A 16,527-nucleotide genomic window follows, 5' to 3' on the forward strand; every position below is an offset into this window, starting at 1 on the left:
CGCTATTTTAGGATTTGGGCCGCCCCAGCTGAAATCGCCCCCTTGCGTAATTAAGAATAGCCGACTTGGAGCCGCTCAGTACAATTCACTTTGGAGCAGCTGTCGCCGGCTGGGGGATGGCCGCTTCATCGCGCGCCTCTGGGTATATCGTTGGGACGCAGCCCATTACAACGGAATCACATGTCTGAAGACTGACTACAGTGGCGCTATGGGGTGGCAATCACTGTAATCGCCGACATCCACGTTCACCATGTTTCCGCAGTTTTCGTTTCCCTTCTAAAAACTTTCGCCCTGACCCTTCGTTGCGTTATGTTATGGTGTGCATGTTTTGGGGTAGGGCCGTTATGCACGAGAAACCCTATTTTCGCTGGAGCGGATACTTTAGCTCTACTATCCTATGGGCGAAAATGCCAAGCGATTCCAAGATATGTCCCCCTGCTGGGCTGTGGTGTTTTTGCTCCCACTGTGCCAGCTTTTGAGCTTCTATAACCTCGATTAGGTTTTTATGAAGCCCGAGGTAAAGCATTCTGTTAAGGCTGTTAGCCGGACCTATTCTATGGCCTTTTTTTAAGCTCGTCATACCGTTAGCCGGAGACGCTGACTCCTTGCCGTCTTGTAGGGGGTTAGCGGTCTCACCCTGATTAAACACTAGAGAAATTAGAGTCCTCTGCCTTATTGAGTGGTCTCCGTGCTTTTCCGAAATCTACATGTACTAATTATATGCGTTGAAGCTTTGTCATTCTCGCATACACTAACACAAAGGTGGGTATATTTATCATGTGTTGCTATGTGTTATTTTCCCATTATGTCATAATTGGCATTCAGTGGTTGTTGAATGTGCTTTGGTAAAATTTTGCTGATGCCGTCGTGCAACTTCATGAACAGCGCTTTGACAGGCGTCTCGGCCGCCTATTGCCCTGTTAGCTTCGGCCGAAGATTATAGATTTCGGTGTTTCGTGTGCGTTCGTGTTCTTAAGCGAAATAATGTAATCAATGATACAAGCAGCGAAACACGCCTATATATAGGAATTGGTTAATGTTAATATTTACGCTGTGCTTCAAACTCATCCAGCATAGTCTGGGTGAACAACTAATTTTCGGCTTACAAAGCCATCCACATTGAAATCACCGGAGTGATTTTTGGTGACTTTTTCACACAGAAGCCCTGCAATAATCTTACTTTCCCCTCAGTGGCTAAGGCGTTGCGCTGCTGAGCACGAGGTCGCGGGTTCGATTCCCGGCCGCGGCGGCCGCTTTTCTGATGGAGGCGAAAAGCAAAAACGCCCGTGTGTACGAGATTTCGGCGCACGTTAAAGATCCCCAGGTGGTCAAAATTAATCCGGAGCCCTCCACTACGGCGCGCCTCAACGCCTGCGTTGCGTCGGCGTGTTAAACCCCTTGATCAATCAATCAATCAATCAATCAATCAATCAATCAATCAATCAATCTTGCTTTCCCTGTTGTGTTCGTCGCTCGTTCGAGGCAAGCAGCTCTTATGAGTCCGAACTATACGTGCCATTTCGGTGGCCTCAATAGACTCCAAATGGAATGCCCCGTGCGCATGCACCGGGGGTTATTTTTGCTACCACATGACCACAACGACATCGGATTTCGAACTCAGGATGCTCGTGGGCCCGTAATATAAAAAGGAGGGAGGTAATTATTTTTGAGGGAGAATAACTGTAGGGTTACCCTAGACCAGAACGCAGCTAGGCACGCACGTGTAGTGATGCAGGATATCAAGGTGTTTTCTCCAGCCACGTTAGGACGCCTCCCTTACACAATCTAGGCTCAGCTCGAGAAACTATCAGTGGTATTTCATCGATAATGGCAGTGATACTTGCCGTAATGGCAGTGATACTTGTTGCGCGCAAGTCACTGAGGGGCACATTCGGTTTTAAATCATTCTCAGCTGTTGTGTTTAGAGTCAATAATGGGCTGCAGCGTCTAGCAGCAGTCATGAATTGCCATTTTCGGCTGTAGGTTTGGGTGAGTTGGCAATCAAAATAATACGTTCACTCTGTGATTTTTTTTCGGTTGCGTTTGTGTTTTTGCATGAAGAACGTTTAGTGTGAATTTGTCGTGGTTGAAAAACACAAGCTGTTCGCTTTCTCTTGCAACTCTAGAATTCAGTCAACTTCGGAACTGCATCAAGCAAGATACGATGAAAAACTGCACGGTTCATGTTTCCATTGTACCCCTTATGGACAGTGCGGAACAAAACCTCAAGTAAGAAAAACGTAATTCAGCCTGCTTGTTTGGATAACAGGCGCAGTTCCTATACTGGTGGCGACTTACCAATCACGTGTTCTTTACTCGTCAAAGTAAAGACTGGTTTTTGCTCATATTGGTAGCATAGGGTGCGGAGCTCAGAGTTGTGTTCACCTTTTTGAAAAATTTTGTGTCTGCGAACTTTCGGGCTGTAAACTACGCAAAAATATTACTTTCATTATTTTGTAGATGCACCTCGACACACTATAAGCAAATCGGGGTTGTGCTGAGGTATGGTCACTCTTGCACTTTCAAATCTAGAGGTCGTTGCATGATTTAAATTTAGAGTTGTGTAGCTGCCGTGAAGACAAAAAAATCGCTGTTTCTCTAGCAATCACTCCTGAACGGAAGTCGGCACACGAATTTTTAACTAATGCGCCACACTATTGTTCGGTTGCGGGAATTCATATCTGATGTCGCCGGTACTGGGCATTGTATGCTGTAATTTATCTTAAACCACATTTTTAACAAGTCCTAATAGCCAGTGCAAAGAAATAAAACTGAGGTACACACATCGTACACAGAGCAGTAAGGAGTTTGATTTTCGTATAATATTTTAAACCGAATTTGCACGTGGAAAGCAGAACCTATTTTTGTGAACTGCTCAAACATTTTAGCGACACTAATGATAACTTATGTTGTGGATACCTGTTTGGGCTGTACCTTATCCGTGCTCTGTATCGTTTTATAAACCGATATTCGGGCAGCTACAGCTCATTACTAATCCTGCAAGAATTCCCCAAACGCCATAGAAAAAGCCTCAACGCTTTGCCACTCATTGTTTCCTCTGCGTGAGGAACAGGGAGAAGCCGAAAACCATTACTATTAAGAAACAGCCTGTCACTGTGTTTAAGGAAGTAAGGTAATTTAGTGCAGTGTAAAACCAGCTCGCATTCCCTGAACGAGTTTTCTGCGCCTTCAGGGGAGAGAGAGGAACAAGTTTTGAGGAACGCGCACAAAAAACACTTCGAGGAGAGAGTGTATCAATGTTTTGTCGTTATCTGTCTGTGGCACAGCACCAAAAGATATTTTTTGCGACCGAACCCACGCACGCCTGTTTTGTAGGAGAGAAAACTTGTAGAAGAACTGATGTTTAGCAATTAGTCTTGAGGGATGTTAAGCTTGACGAAAGAAATTTAGCAGTGTCGTGCTCCACTACACCAGATTTGCGTTTATACATAGCAGATTTGTAGATGTGCTCTCCCTCTTAACTCCTAAGTTACTGAGGAGAGCTATATTAAAAGCGAAGGTCCTTGCATACCCTATGGAATAACTGAAGAGAGGGCGAAAAGGCCTGCCCCAAAAAGCAGTATAATGACATTCATCGCCATGTTCATCGTCATGATTGTGAACAAGGACCGCACTCTGAGGACGGATTCTGAAGAAATTTTGGTTTAAAGCACTGCTGTGGTGTGCAGCTTTCATAATATGCGTACAAATTAAAAGATTTTCTTACATTTTTTGTTGTTTTTTTGTTGCAGAGCTTCTACTAAGCTGAGTTCATGCCTTGAAGAAGCTTTAGAGCCCTGCAGGGCTGGGTATATGACGGAGCCCAAGAAGTTGGCTAGGTTTATTAGCACCAGCGTAAGCGTTCTGCTACGGAACCCTGAAAAGCCGCTTCAGAAAGGCCATGCGGAATCGCAAACTACTATACCGACGTCGCTTCGATCTTCCGAAGTTCCCGTCACAACTGCGGCTCTTCATGAGTTTAATCAAACGCCCGATAAAGCTATTACAGAAGGGACGTGGAAGCAAACGGACGACTTACCACATCATGAAACTGTTTCTACCAGCCATTCCTACAATATAGAATCAAGCACTGCCACACCGATGAAGTACACAACAAAGCAGACGGATTTCCACTCTTCCAAAGGAGAAAGGCACAATATCGATTCTATGCCCACAACTCCAACTTACCTACGCGACCCCCACGGCTTGACTAAAAGTCTAGTCCATTCAACTGTCATTCCTGACCAGCAAACACCGCCCACTGAGTACGAAACCACAACGGAGACGTCCCCTGCGCTCTCTTTTTCAACAGAGGCAAGCGGGTATTTCAGCATAGGGCTTACCGCAGAAACTTCTACAAATAATCATGAACACTCTGGTCATCAAACATATCATAAATTCTCCGATGGAAGCCAGTCCACAACAGGCCAGCCGCTTGAGAGTATTTCAACCAACAAACCCAATCACCAATCGGACCAGGCTACAACACACAGGGAACCAGAACGGACTTCGGTACCCCCATTGAGAAAATTCAAACCTAGGGAAAAGCCGGAGGATGCCCCTACCGAAACGGAGACAGAACCCACTCCGTCCCAACAATCGGGAACCCGCATGTCAGCGCACCAACCTGAACAGAGTACCCCTGCAGCACAGTCAGAAGACACCTCCGCGCCACCATCAAGAACGTACAAGCCAGTGCCCCATCCTTACGATGCTAGTACTGCAACAGAGTCAGAACCTACTTCGGCGCCACCATCCGGAGTATCGGCCACCAGCGTACCTGCCATCAGTGTCTTAGTTTCTTTTGTTGTATTGTCGCTAGCGCAAGCTTTTCGAGCGTGCGCATAGATAGGGATATTACTCATCACCATGAATGGACGTTGCCAGACATCATAAAATAATGAGTGCAAACACATTGCATTCTACTGCGTCGGTGCTAAGTCCGCCGCTGTTGCTTACGCAAAACGTCTAGCTGAAGCTTATAAAAAAATCTCTGACGTCAGGAAAGTAGAAAGCGCGTTCCTTCCCCTTTCTGAAATACAGAGCCTTTACTGCATTGCTTTAAAATTGGGAACAAAAAGCCTCATGGCAGAAGTTGGTACGTACAGCTGACTGTGCATTTAAAATCGTTCTTCTCAAGCAGTGGGTTTGTATTGACTAGTATAAAACCTATCCTTTATGAAATATATTATTGCATTCAAATTTTTATGAAAATATTACTCGCTATCAGGCAATCAGGACGCCGGCGCAACGGGTTTCGAATCCTTCACACTAAACCAGTAATTAAAAAAATATATTTTATTGCCGAACGTGATAGCCCTGTTGTTCTGTATTTTTTTGTAAAATTCTTTTGGGGTAGATAACGGTAATGATGGGTAAGTAACCTGCGGCGATTTGCGGCAAAAAAGGAATGTCTAATAAAGCTTGCGAACACTGAACTCTGGTACCTAAGAGTTTTATTTACTGTTCTTAGTTTTCTCTTTGCATAAAAAGAAAAACAATTTTGCATGTATTTTAAGGATAAACAATATCTTACTGCCAAGGGATTTTAAAGAACTGTACTTCCTTTACACTTTTATCACGCTGGTCGACTTTCAGATGTTCTGATAATTTGCTGTACCCTCGTACGAGGTTCCTTTCTTCAGAAGAAACGCCTCACGATTTGCTGGGAAAAGGTTCGGTTTGGTATACTACCGAGGCAGTAGAACTTACATCTTTTCGTCATGCTTACGTTCTACTTTAATTGTTTTATAAAACTTGTCGCTCGTGTATTTATCCTTGACATGCTGACGTGTCACATAACTAAACTATTTCGTGCAATGTAGGCGCAGCTCATTTACTGCTTTTTTTTCTAGAGAGGCAAGGGGTTCTTGTTGTCAGAGCATTTTAACAGACGCTGACTTGTACAATCCCAGAGCGAATAAAAAAGGAGTTGCAGCGGCAGCAGCAAGCTGTGCTGTGCTTGCACTGGCGTAAGCATCAAATACGCTGCGGCAAGACCTATCTAAATGCAGCTGCGAATGGACATAAAAAATGACCGCTAAATGACAAAGTAATCAAGATAAACTGGTAGTTAAGGATTTGAGGTATTTAAGGTTTTTTTTTGCAGCCGCAAAGGTGTTGAGTAATATCCGCAATACAGTGGTTAATTTTAGCTCCAACCATGTAGTAATCATGGAGCTAGCGTGACAGCTCCAACCTTGCGCTCCTACCGTTCGACCCGGAGATTCGCTATTTCTGGCATCACGCAAGAACGGTCACCTCACTACAGGAAGCATCCGACCAGATGATGAAAATATTTCAGAAATTCATGCACTCTGTGGGACTATTTAGAGACTGTAGATCTTCCTGCTCGGCCATATGCGTCAAGCGATTAAGTCCAGGCAAACTCCTGCAAGTAGCCCTTCGAATGGCATGAGCGACGCGTTGTAGCACGGAATGAGCCAAGGATGGGCTTCAAGCCGAACACATTGGTAACCATGGCGGGCACTCTGATCATACCGCTGTAACATCACGGGTGAACAACAAATTGTACCATGCTCAATCTGTAGCTCAGAACGGATCGTCTAGTAACTAGCGTTGGAAGACGTGATACGCCGATGCATGAGCAATGTGTTTGTTTGAAATGGAGTTCCGCTTTTTCTGTTAGTTTGTTGCTCGTACGGGTTGCTTTGGAGTACTGACACAAAATTTTCGAGTTACGTTTTTTTCGCTGCTATGAGTGCCTAATAGCCCACTAATCATAGAATGGTCCATTATACGGTCGATCGCAGCGTAAACAATCACTCACGGCGTTGTTTATTCGTATCAGTTTCGGTTTCGGCAAAACGAAAGCCGAGCAGAGGTCATTTGAGGAGGTAGCACCTGACGTCACCATTCTTGCTGCACCGCTACCGGTCTGGGCGTCCGCGCGAGCGAGCGCACGCGCCCATGCCCGCCCAGACCGACCGAGGTCTTCACCATCCCCGCGGGCTCGGGCAGCAAGACGTCATTCCCAAACCCATGACGTGTACGCACGGTGCAGCAGCGCGCTCCAACCACAGCCAGCACGTCGGGTACGTCATGGGAGTCCCGACGTCGGCAGTTTGGGGCAAGTAGCAGATTATGTCATGCTGGCCTGCTCTGGGCTTTCTCCGGCGCGGAGAGAATAAAATGGATTTAGAATGGGTTATACTGAACGGATTTATACTGAACGGATACTGTTGAAACTTGCTGGGAGGTGTCTCCTGAAAAAAAGGAAGCATTTTACACAGTTATTCAAGATTTGAAATTTTGTGTCACTACTCGTTGAACAGGCTTGATCATATTGTAACAGCTTCGCAAGAAAGCTGCACGACAGTTTATCCGAAGCTGCCTGCATTCCGGACTTCTCAGATAATATAGGCCTTGCAAAATACAGCCAACGAAATCTTAGTTTCAGACCCCTCTCAAAGGTTTTTGAAATGGGTGAGCTGACGCATTCGCTCGCCCTGCATAATATTTACCAGCCGTTTCGCAAGCTTCCTGCGCTTCGCACAATGCGTACCAAACTTTTTTTTTCGCATAGGTACCTCACTCTCTGTCTCAAACTACGCAAGTTACAGACTTCTAAACATATACACTCGCAAAGCTGCAGTCCTTCCTCCAGCGACAGATACAGACTTAGCGAGTACTTCGAAAACACGCCCCACAATGCTTCATGAATTTATCCGGTTCCCCAATTTGCTCCTTCTCTCAGGGATACCACAAAATCTACGACACGTCATCGGCTTCTGCTCAGCCCGCAATGTTGCTTACAAGCAGAAGCGTTGGATAATGCTAATGCGAAAGTTACATGCGCCTTCTTAACCGGGTCGCAAGTTAGATAGAAATGAACGCCCACCGATTGGAAGTGACTCATTTAGGCAGAAATGTGCCACCGCCCTAAGATAAGACAGCCCGATTGTTCTTTCAGCGATTGTTTCATTAGCACCCTTGGCGTGACGTGCTTATTGCGCTAAGTGCTATATTTCCCGCTTCGCATATGTAGGGACCTACTGGAAACAGGTCAGCCATTGTTGACGCCCCACCGTACGCAACCAGCGTTCACCGCATGAAAGCTACAGGGGGATCACTTACAGCGAGTGATCCACTTCGTTGAAAAGGATGTGTGTGGGCTTGTTGGTTCATACGGCGAAAACAAAATAGTGCTCATGACTAAAGAAAAAAGCGGCTACACATCGCACTGCTATTTGCGGCGCTATGTATGTACAGCGTCCGTTTTGTCCTGTCATGACCGTAGTTTAGTTTTGGAGATTCACTCTGTTTAACTATGTCGATAAGTAATGGTGAAAGAAGTCAATACATGACTAAAGGGCCGTATAGTGCTTCATCTCACCAAGGCTCCGGGCAGTGAAATTGGGTATAAAAAAGACGATTCGCGTGCTGAGGCTCTAATTGATTATGCAGAGACTAAAACCTACATAATTTTAAATGCAGAGCATTTCTTTAACTCTCACTGTCACCCGTCGTCCCTCGGCGTTGTGCGCAGCCAGCCGGCGAGGCGCAGGTCCGCACCCCTCCCCCTACACTATAAAAAAAATAATAGTTATCGGCGCCTGGTTTCGATCCCACGACCGTGCGGGCGGAACGCAAGGTACATGGTGCTCTTCCCACTGCGCCACAAAGCCTTTTTTTTCTTTCTTTATTGCCGGTCTTCGATAGTGCAACACAACATAAAGGTACTACAGAAAACACACAATCTACAAAAAGGCCGCCATGCCATGGTGGACTGGCGTTCTCATTTATAATTCCCTAAGCATGGCGAGGGGTTCCACCCTTGGCAACCACTCAGGAACAGAAAACTTCGCTCTCTGAATTTCAATGAACTTGGAAACAGTTTCGCGAAAATATTGTCGCGTCGGCCGCGGGTCTACATCACAGCTGAGCCATGCCATGCGCCACCGCCAAATACTGTGCAGGCCCAACAACATGAAGAGATCGTATGGCACCCCATCCTCTCTCTATATATATAAAAACCGTATTCCATGGGGGTTCAGTGGAAAGTCCTTTCGCAGTGTCCTTTGGAGGACATCCCATAGAAACACTGCTGCCCAACAATGGAGAAAGACATGCTCCACCGTTTCCGGTTGTTTGCAAATAGAGCAGTCAGTTCCCCATGGCATAGTAATCCCCTTACCCTCCATCCATGTTGCAACTGAAAGCGTACCCGTGTGTAGTTTAAAGAAGAAAGACTTCGCTCCTGGTGATACTTCCATTCGCTTAACCCTTTTTAGAACATCTTGTCCTGGGCCTGCACAGTATAAAACTCTATACATTGGTACAGGTATGACCATATCGCATACATCCTTATATATTTTTTTCCGCGTGACATTAACCAAATAGTGCATCGAAAATCGAGCAAACAAACAAACGGGATGACACAACAATCTCTTTAAAGTATCCATAGATGCCCCCTCTCATACTACTCGTTTAAACTACGAATTCGGGCAAAGCCCGCATTAGCCGCACTTGAAGTACTGTGCGCAGAAAAGGGTCTTGAACGTCCCGCAAAAACAAAAATCGATTCACAAGCTGTCTTACAAAAAGGTGCGTCAGCCCTAAGCCGCCATCGCGGGTTCGTCGAAACAAATTCATTCGTGACACAGAATCAAAGGCTACGAACGTGCCTTATATCCTTGACTCATTCAAACTACGTCAAGAAGCTGCTTATACAACGCATTCACTACCTGTGGGCGGAACGCGAGCTACATGGTGCTCTTCCCACGGCGCCACAAAACCGACACAGAATCAAAGGCTACGAACGCGTCTTATATCCTTGACTCATTCAAACTACGTCAAGAAGCTGCTGATACAACGCATTCACTGCCACCAACTTCCTAAACACTAAACGTTAACGCAATACACCCACCCCCTATGCGACGCATTTACTCGAGTCCCCCTCGCGGGGAGATGGGCCCAATTTTTTTTTCAAAGCCGGTAAGCAATAGCGGGCCGCTTTAATTAAGAAAAACTATACAGTTTTATAATGACAACAAAATCAGTAAGGGTTTCGAGGTCAGGCGAGGAGACCAATATTATTCATGTAAAACGGAATTCCAATTTAATTTGAATAAGATAACTGTATTAGATATCGCTGGATTAAAGGGGAGAATGTGTTCATTACGAAGAAAGTCAGAGTTTATTCGCGTGTTTAAAGGGTCCATGCAGATAAAACACAAATTGGTTTTATTCGAAAGATATCGTGTTTTATGGGGCCCCCAGTGCCTGACCGGCAGCCCATGCTACAGTCCTCACTTAAAAATTTTACTTTGCATGTCAAAATTTTGATTCTCCCGCTACATTGTGTGTTTCCGTCACATCTGCATTGAAGTAATAAGTGCACGTATCCAAGGGAACTTCCACTGGGTCATTCCGCTCTTCAGCCTTGGTTGCCGTCAGTCCTCCCAGATGGCGCAACCATACTCAGCCACAGACCGTTGTCCTCCGTTGCTTTGTTTTTCACAGTATTCGGAACTGGCTTGTCTTTGTTACTCTACAAAGTAATCATTTACTGAAACATTGGGTTGGCTCGACAAACAGGGTCACGTAGGACCACATCGCTTACCCCAGTTGGACAGTGTCGTGTATGACAACTCCAAAGAGGCGGACCAGTGTGCAAGTAAAACAAGCATAGTGCGCCCAGTACCAACAACCGCGCACATCGGTAATTGTATTCGTACGTGCATTTTGGCAAGTTGAATTGTTTACCGCGCGATTATTACCGCTATAAAATGAATATACATTACATCTAGGCGTAAATAGCTCGCTGGGCAAGCATATAAGCCCTGCCTAATTTGCGTTTGCTTTTGGTGGCCGCAGCCAATCGCACATCTGGGCTTATGACATCGCAAAGTCTGTTACGGGAAATGAGCTAGTGGGTTGCATGACCATTTTTTTTTCCTAATTATACAGCCGTATTTGAGCAAAATGTGCGTTAAAAGTGGTGTCCGTGTTATTCTGCCGAGGCAAACTTTCGAATGAACCGAACTTGTGTTTTCTTTGCACGGCCCCTTTAAGTGGAACTCTTCTAGTTCGGCTTTCGTTCAGTTTCCCGTGGTAAGGTGGATCTCTTGTAATTCGTATAAAAATGGTGACAGAAAAGAACACTGAAGTTCCTGAATTCGCGGTGATATTTCATAGTTTCTGCTCCTATCGCTGCCCTATCCACCTCAGGAGGCATATTGTTAGCCCGTTTTCTAAAATCAACATTTGAAGGGGGGTTTTCACGCTACACGCAAGAAAGGGAAATTTGCCTGAGAGAAACGGCCACGGGGATCTCCAAGTCTCTCTGTTTTTGCGAATTCATCCCAGTAACGCCTACGTGATGCCCAATGATATAAGCAAAACCTTTTTCTCAAGAGTGAAAGTCATGGATGGGCGGCAATGATTACAAACTTGAAATCCGCCTTGTCAAGGGGGATTTAAGAAATAAATACGTTTAAAAATATGTACTGGGTATCATTTATGCATTTTTACCTTTGTTTTGCCCTCAAGCTTCAGTATTCATCCTCAATGTGCCTCGCAGCTCAAGAGCGAGCGAAATATGAGTCGTACGTCGGAGGCGTAATCACCAAAGGGCTGTCTAGACACGACTCTGACATGAGACAACTTGCATACTTTATAAGCCTTTACAAATTCACTTCAGCATATGCATCATTTTTTAGGCATGTTGCGGATACATTCTGAGGCAGTTTTCTTGGAGCGCTTTTTTGATGGTAACAGGCTTTTAAATCTTCGAAGCTTGGTGAGATCCCGTCACGGCAGAACTAGAATGTTTGCAGTGAACTTTATCGGAAGATTGGTTGGAACTCAATTTAACAGCGCAGTTGTTTAGGAATTCCTTGATTCCGGCATTCCGCAAAACTCAGTATGACAGTATCAAGCAAAAGAAATCACTGGCCCCGGCAGGATTCCAGCCGCTGTGTGATAGATAAACGGAGTTAGACTGAGTCGCCTTACCCGCTCGGCTACGACCGTGAGTTAGTAGACGACCGTGAAAGGGCTTACTCACTCGGCTGTGACGGTGGGAAGAGGAATAACACCACCTGCTCGACACAGAACACGTGATAGGGTACTCGTTGCACCTGCGACAGCCTAGTTTAGGTGTGCGAGTTTTGTTTGTTCGTTCTGCTTCTTCGATTTCTTCTTATAAGCTGTTAGATTAACAAGTATGGCGTAAAAGTCGGCCTGGCTGCGAAGAAGAAGCAAATCGCAAGCCATATGGGACGTAAAGCGTCGTGATAGTCGTGTAGGCTGCGTACAATTGATTGATCGATTGATTGTAGGTTTTAACGCGCTGACGCAACGCAGGCGATGAGGCGCGCCGTAGTGGAGGGCTCCGGATTAATTTTGACCACCTGGGGATCTTTAACGTGCGCCGAAATCTCGTACACACGGGCGTTTTTGCTTTTCGCCTCCATCAGAAAAGCGGCCGCCGCGGCCGGGAATCGAACCCGCGACTTCGTGCGCAAAGGCTGCGTACAACTTTGTTACTTTCAAGCCTTACGCGTTAGTGTGAGCGTCCTTCCTTTTACGTCCGCAGGATTTCTGGCTGCTTGCGTTTTCTTAATGTCGTTTATGCAACTGTACCTGTCGTCGTAAAAGTGCGCGCACTTCTGTCTTAGAGGACTTCAACGCGCCTTCATACAACGCTTTCTTCTGTCAGAGTAGTTTCACGCGTGTGGCGTACACTAAAAATGATGCAAAAATGCTGTATTGTTGAGCCGGAGAATCGAGGCTCACTGGGAGCAACATTTTAATGCAGGCGCGTTCACAACACCATACAAAGGGCGAGAAAGAAGCCCTCACGGGCAATGAGGGCTGCAACAAGATCTGGTTCAGCGTGAACATTACTTTTAATCTGAAGATAGCAGATACGGTTAGCAGTCCGCAGCAGCTAAGAGGTAAATGGGGCTGGTAACAGTACCAATAAGGAGCGCAATCCGCGTGATACCTTACTAAAACAATGTCATTCATTAAAACTCTTTGTCAACAAAATCAGCGTCGCTTGTAATGACAAGCATTGCCACTCGTCCCATCAGTAAAGTGTTTCTCTTAACTCTCGTAAATACTTCGAGCACTCGCATAGGGAAGTTGATATTTTATGTGCCGTTCTTAAACATTGCGTAGCATACCCCAAAACAACAAGTGAATATGACTGGTTAGGGAGTTCGGAAAGCTCTAAGCCTCGCAAACCAGGTAATATCGAATACGCTAAACACTCAAAACGCACATTACACTGCAATACCAATGTTACAAGTGTGCTGATTCGTGCAGCACCAGGTGTTTCTCAAGAAACAAACTCCCGACACTCTGCAAATGGGGAGAATTATCCGATAGCCTTTTGGTGGGGTTAGGAATTAGGCAAACCTAAATTGAACTTGCGGCTCTTGTATTGAGAAATGATTCCAGAGAACGTTATATAAATGCCACTGAAAATTTCGCTCAGCCTAGATGTTTGAACAGAAACAGGGTCCAACTTGTAAATGAAATGAAAGTTGCCAAACTTCATCTGACCGCGAACAGTTTCAGTGCTGCTCTAGCCTCAAGTGTTTAAGACTAAAAAGGATTATTTTGGCAGTATAAGTACGAGCTAGCATAGAGTTTTTTCCTGACGGGCAGCCACTCCGTTCATCAACGTTTGCCATACTCGGCGTCGAGCAATTCCTTTTATGATTACATTACTCATCATCGTCACCACCGTGAAACCATTGTGCCTCCTGAACAATATGTTCATCTCTAACGTGCATCAAAATGCTGTTGTCCAACGTAACAAAAACCCTTTTTACTCCAAAATGCTCCTATCATTTCCCCAACAAGCTTTTTTCCCTTCTTACCTTTCTTCCCTTTTACTGTTTTACCCCATCCCCCAGTCTGTGCTTCAGACTACAATGTCTGCCCAATCACACTTCTTTTTGTCAATTTGAACTACCGTGTCTCCTGGAAGAGCTTGTTGCGTAATGTATGATAACTTGCTGTCCTTCAATCTTCCATGTTTCCATGCCTCTTTGCACAGGTTTCTTCAAGGTATTCGCTGCCTTAGTTCGCGTCCTTAACATATGGGTGAAACAACGCATTAGAGTTAGACCTGTTTCCCCACAGAACGTATTGGAATATTTTTTGGTGCTTACTCTATATCACTGCTTCCACAGTACACCCTATCCAATCATGTCTGTATGCCTGATTTTTTTTGGGGGGGTTAGCATGATGACAGACCATTCCGGAAATAGATTGGCCTTTTGCAGAATTTGGCAGCCAGGGTGGTGGTCCACTTCACCAGCTCCATGTTCTATGTTACTAGTGAACTCTACGGTTTACCTTTTCAGCTTACATTCAGCTTACATTCCAGCTTTATGACTGCAGTTTGTGAACTATTACTACCGTCGCTGATGGAGCCGAAAAGCAAAAACGCCCGTGTGCTCGAGATTTAGGCGCACGTTAAACATCTTTATGTGGTAAAACTTAATCCGCAAACCTCCACTACGGGGTACCTCATCACTAGCGCAGTGCCGGCGTTTGGAAGCTCATAATCTACTGTTCCTTTACTTGCTCGTGAAAGCTTCGCCAAATAGCAGCATTTCAATCCTCCGCTCTTGGTGTTTTCAAGCACTGAATTGAGGCGTTCTTTTTCGCGCAAAAAGAACTGGAAGTTAAAGGCGTAAATGTCTTCATGAAGTGTTTATTTAAACAGTCAACCTTTGTAGCTGCAAAAAAATTAATGGGCACTAAACAATCTGAACTTCGGGGTCTAACGAGAAGTTTACTACCGGCCAATGTTCATTTAACCAATACCAAATAACACCATTGTTACGAAATTGGGTATTTTAAGTGCAGACCACTTTCGAGCTCGCCCTGTCAGAGTAGCTCGCTCACTGGACCCAAGTAAGCCACTGCGGCTGTCGTTGCGGCTGCTGTCGACGTGGCGTAACGCCGATGCTTCAAAAGCCAAGCGGTTCATATAGCCATAAGGGTTCAAAACTCATGAACCGCTGGCGCTTGTAATACATCTCCCCGCTATTTAGCGCAAGAAAACTGAAGGTACATTTGACGCAAAATACACGTAACAAGCCGGCAGCCCGCGCGTCGAATTAATTAGGAACGGTCGTTGGGTTAATTTTTACGATAGTAGGCAAAAAAAAGTTGCAGTGTAACACCGGAACGTGCGGGAGGTTTTAAAAGCGAGAACAAAAAAAATGAGCAGTGGCTTAGTTCGGCTATGCCAGGATTCAGCTGGTTATTCATAGCTTTCCTGGTTGTCTAGGATTAGCTTGATTGTCATGCTTACTGCTGCTTCAATAGCACACACCCGGTATACGGGTTATGTGACACATGTACATTGATCAAGCGGCTCCGGCGCAGCGTCACCAATCGCCCCAGAGCTAAGCTGGCTCCACAGGCGCACGCCGGTGTTCCGGCGACGCACGAGCCATCGGTTACACACCCGGCCACCCCTCGCATGATCACAAAGTTGACCGGGCCGCCATGTGCAGAACTGAGGTCGGCGAAGACACTGGGCGTGTGGAGTGCGTGAGAGACACCGGGCAGCGAGCAACGTTTTGGGCGCCGTGTGACGTCAGTGCTCCTCGCGCATGCGCAGCGCGGCTCTCTAGGAGCCAGGCAAAACTGCTCAACCTCGGTCAGTGTAGCTCACGCTACAGAAGAACAGGGGCGCTATTCCAGAAGGCCCAAGATAGCTCGGTCCTGAGTTTCGAGCTGCTCGAGTTAACAAAATCGTGATAGTGCAGCATCCGATAAACCTCAAGCGACATTATCGCAATCGCGCGTAGCACGTTTGGCATTATCAGCGCGCCCTGTTGGGGCCACTCACGTTGAAAAAGCACGGCTCCTACGAACATCCGCGTGCAGCGCCGTCTAGAATTGAGTTGCAATAGGCACTCCGTTATGTAAAGTAGATAACCAAGCTATTCCTTTTAAAACTCTGGCCTGGCCCCAGCCTTCTTTTAAAGCTTCGCCCTTTAAAAGCGGCGCGGGGCGTCTCCGATTTTCTCGGTGTTCTGTTCTTCCCCTGAAATTTGTTTGCTACGTGGTTTGAGGGTGGCTCCAGTGCAGCTCAGCGCAAGCCCAAACCAAATAAGCGAAGCAGTTCACTGTAGCGAAACAAATGCGCCCTTCTCCCGACTGTCAAACTTGGCCGGTTTTGTTTACGTGCGGACGGCAGGGGCAGTATTAGACATCGCCTCAATTTAGCGTGTCCCGAGCTTGTTTAAATATCTTACGAGTGCGTTTTAGACGTTGAAGGTGTGTCATCTGTCGTCGATTGTGTTTTTGCTGTGTATGAATAAGGCTGCTGTAGGAAAATCTTGTCGTCTTGGCTGCTCCTATTGTCCCGTCTAGAGCGAGCACTTTGTTCGGACCGACCCCCCCCCCCCTTGTGTCTGTGGCAGTATTGGACTGATTGTGGCCTGAGGACTTCATTCCTTCATTGTTTTCTGCTAAGCTTTGCTACCGGAGCATCAAATACAAGTGACTTCGTGGCTATGACGCTAC

Source organism: Haemaphysalis longicornis, unplaced genomic scaffold (genome assembly GCF_048455015.1).
Source record: "Haemaphysalis longicornis isolate Haplotype H1 unplaced genomic scaffold, Haemaphysalis longicornis Haplotype H1 scaffold_10, whole genome shotgun sequence".
Classification (NCBI taxonomy): domain Eukaryota; kingdom Metazoa; phylum Arthropoda; class Arachnida; order Ixodida; family Ixodidae; genus Haemaphysalis; species Haemaphysalis longicornis.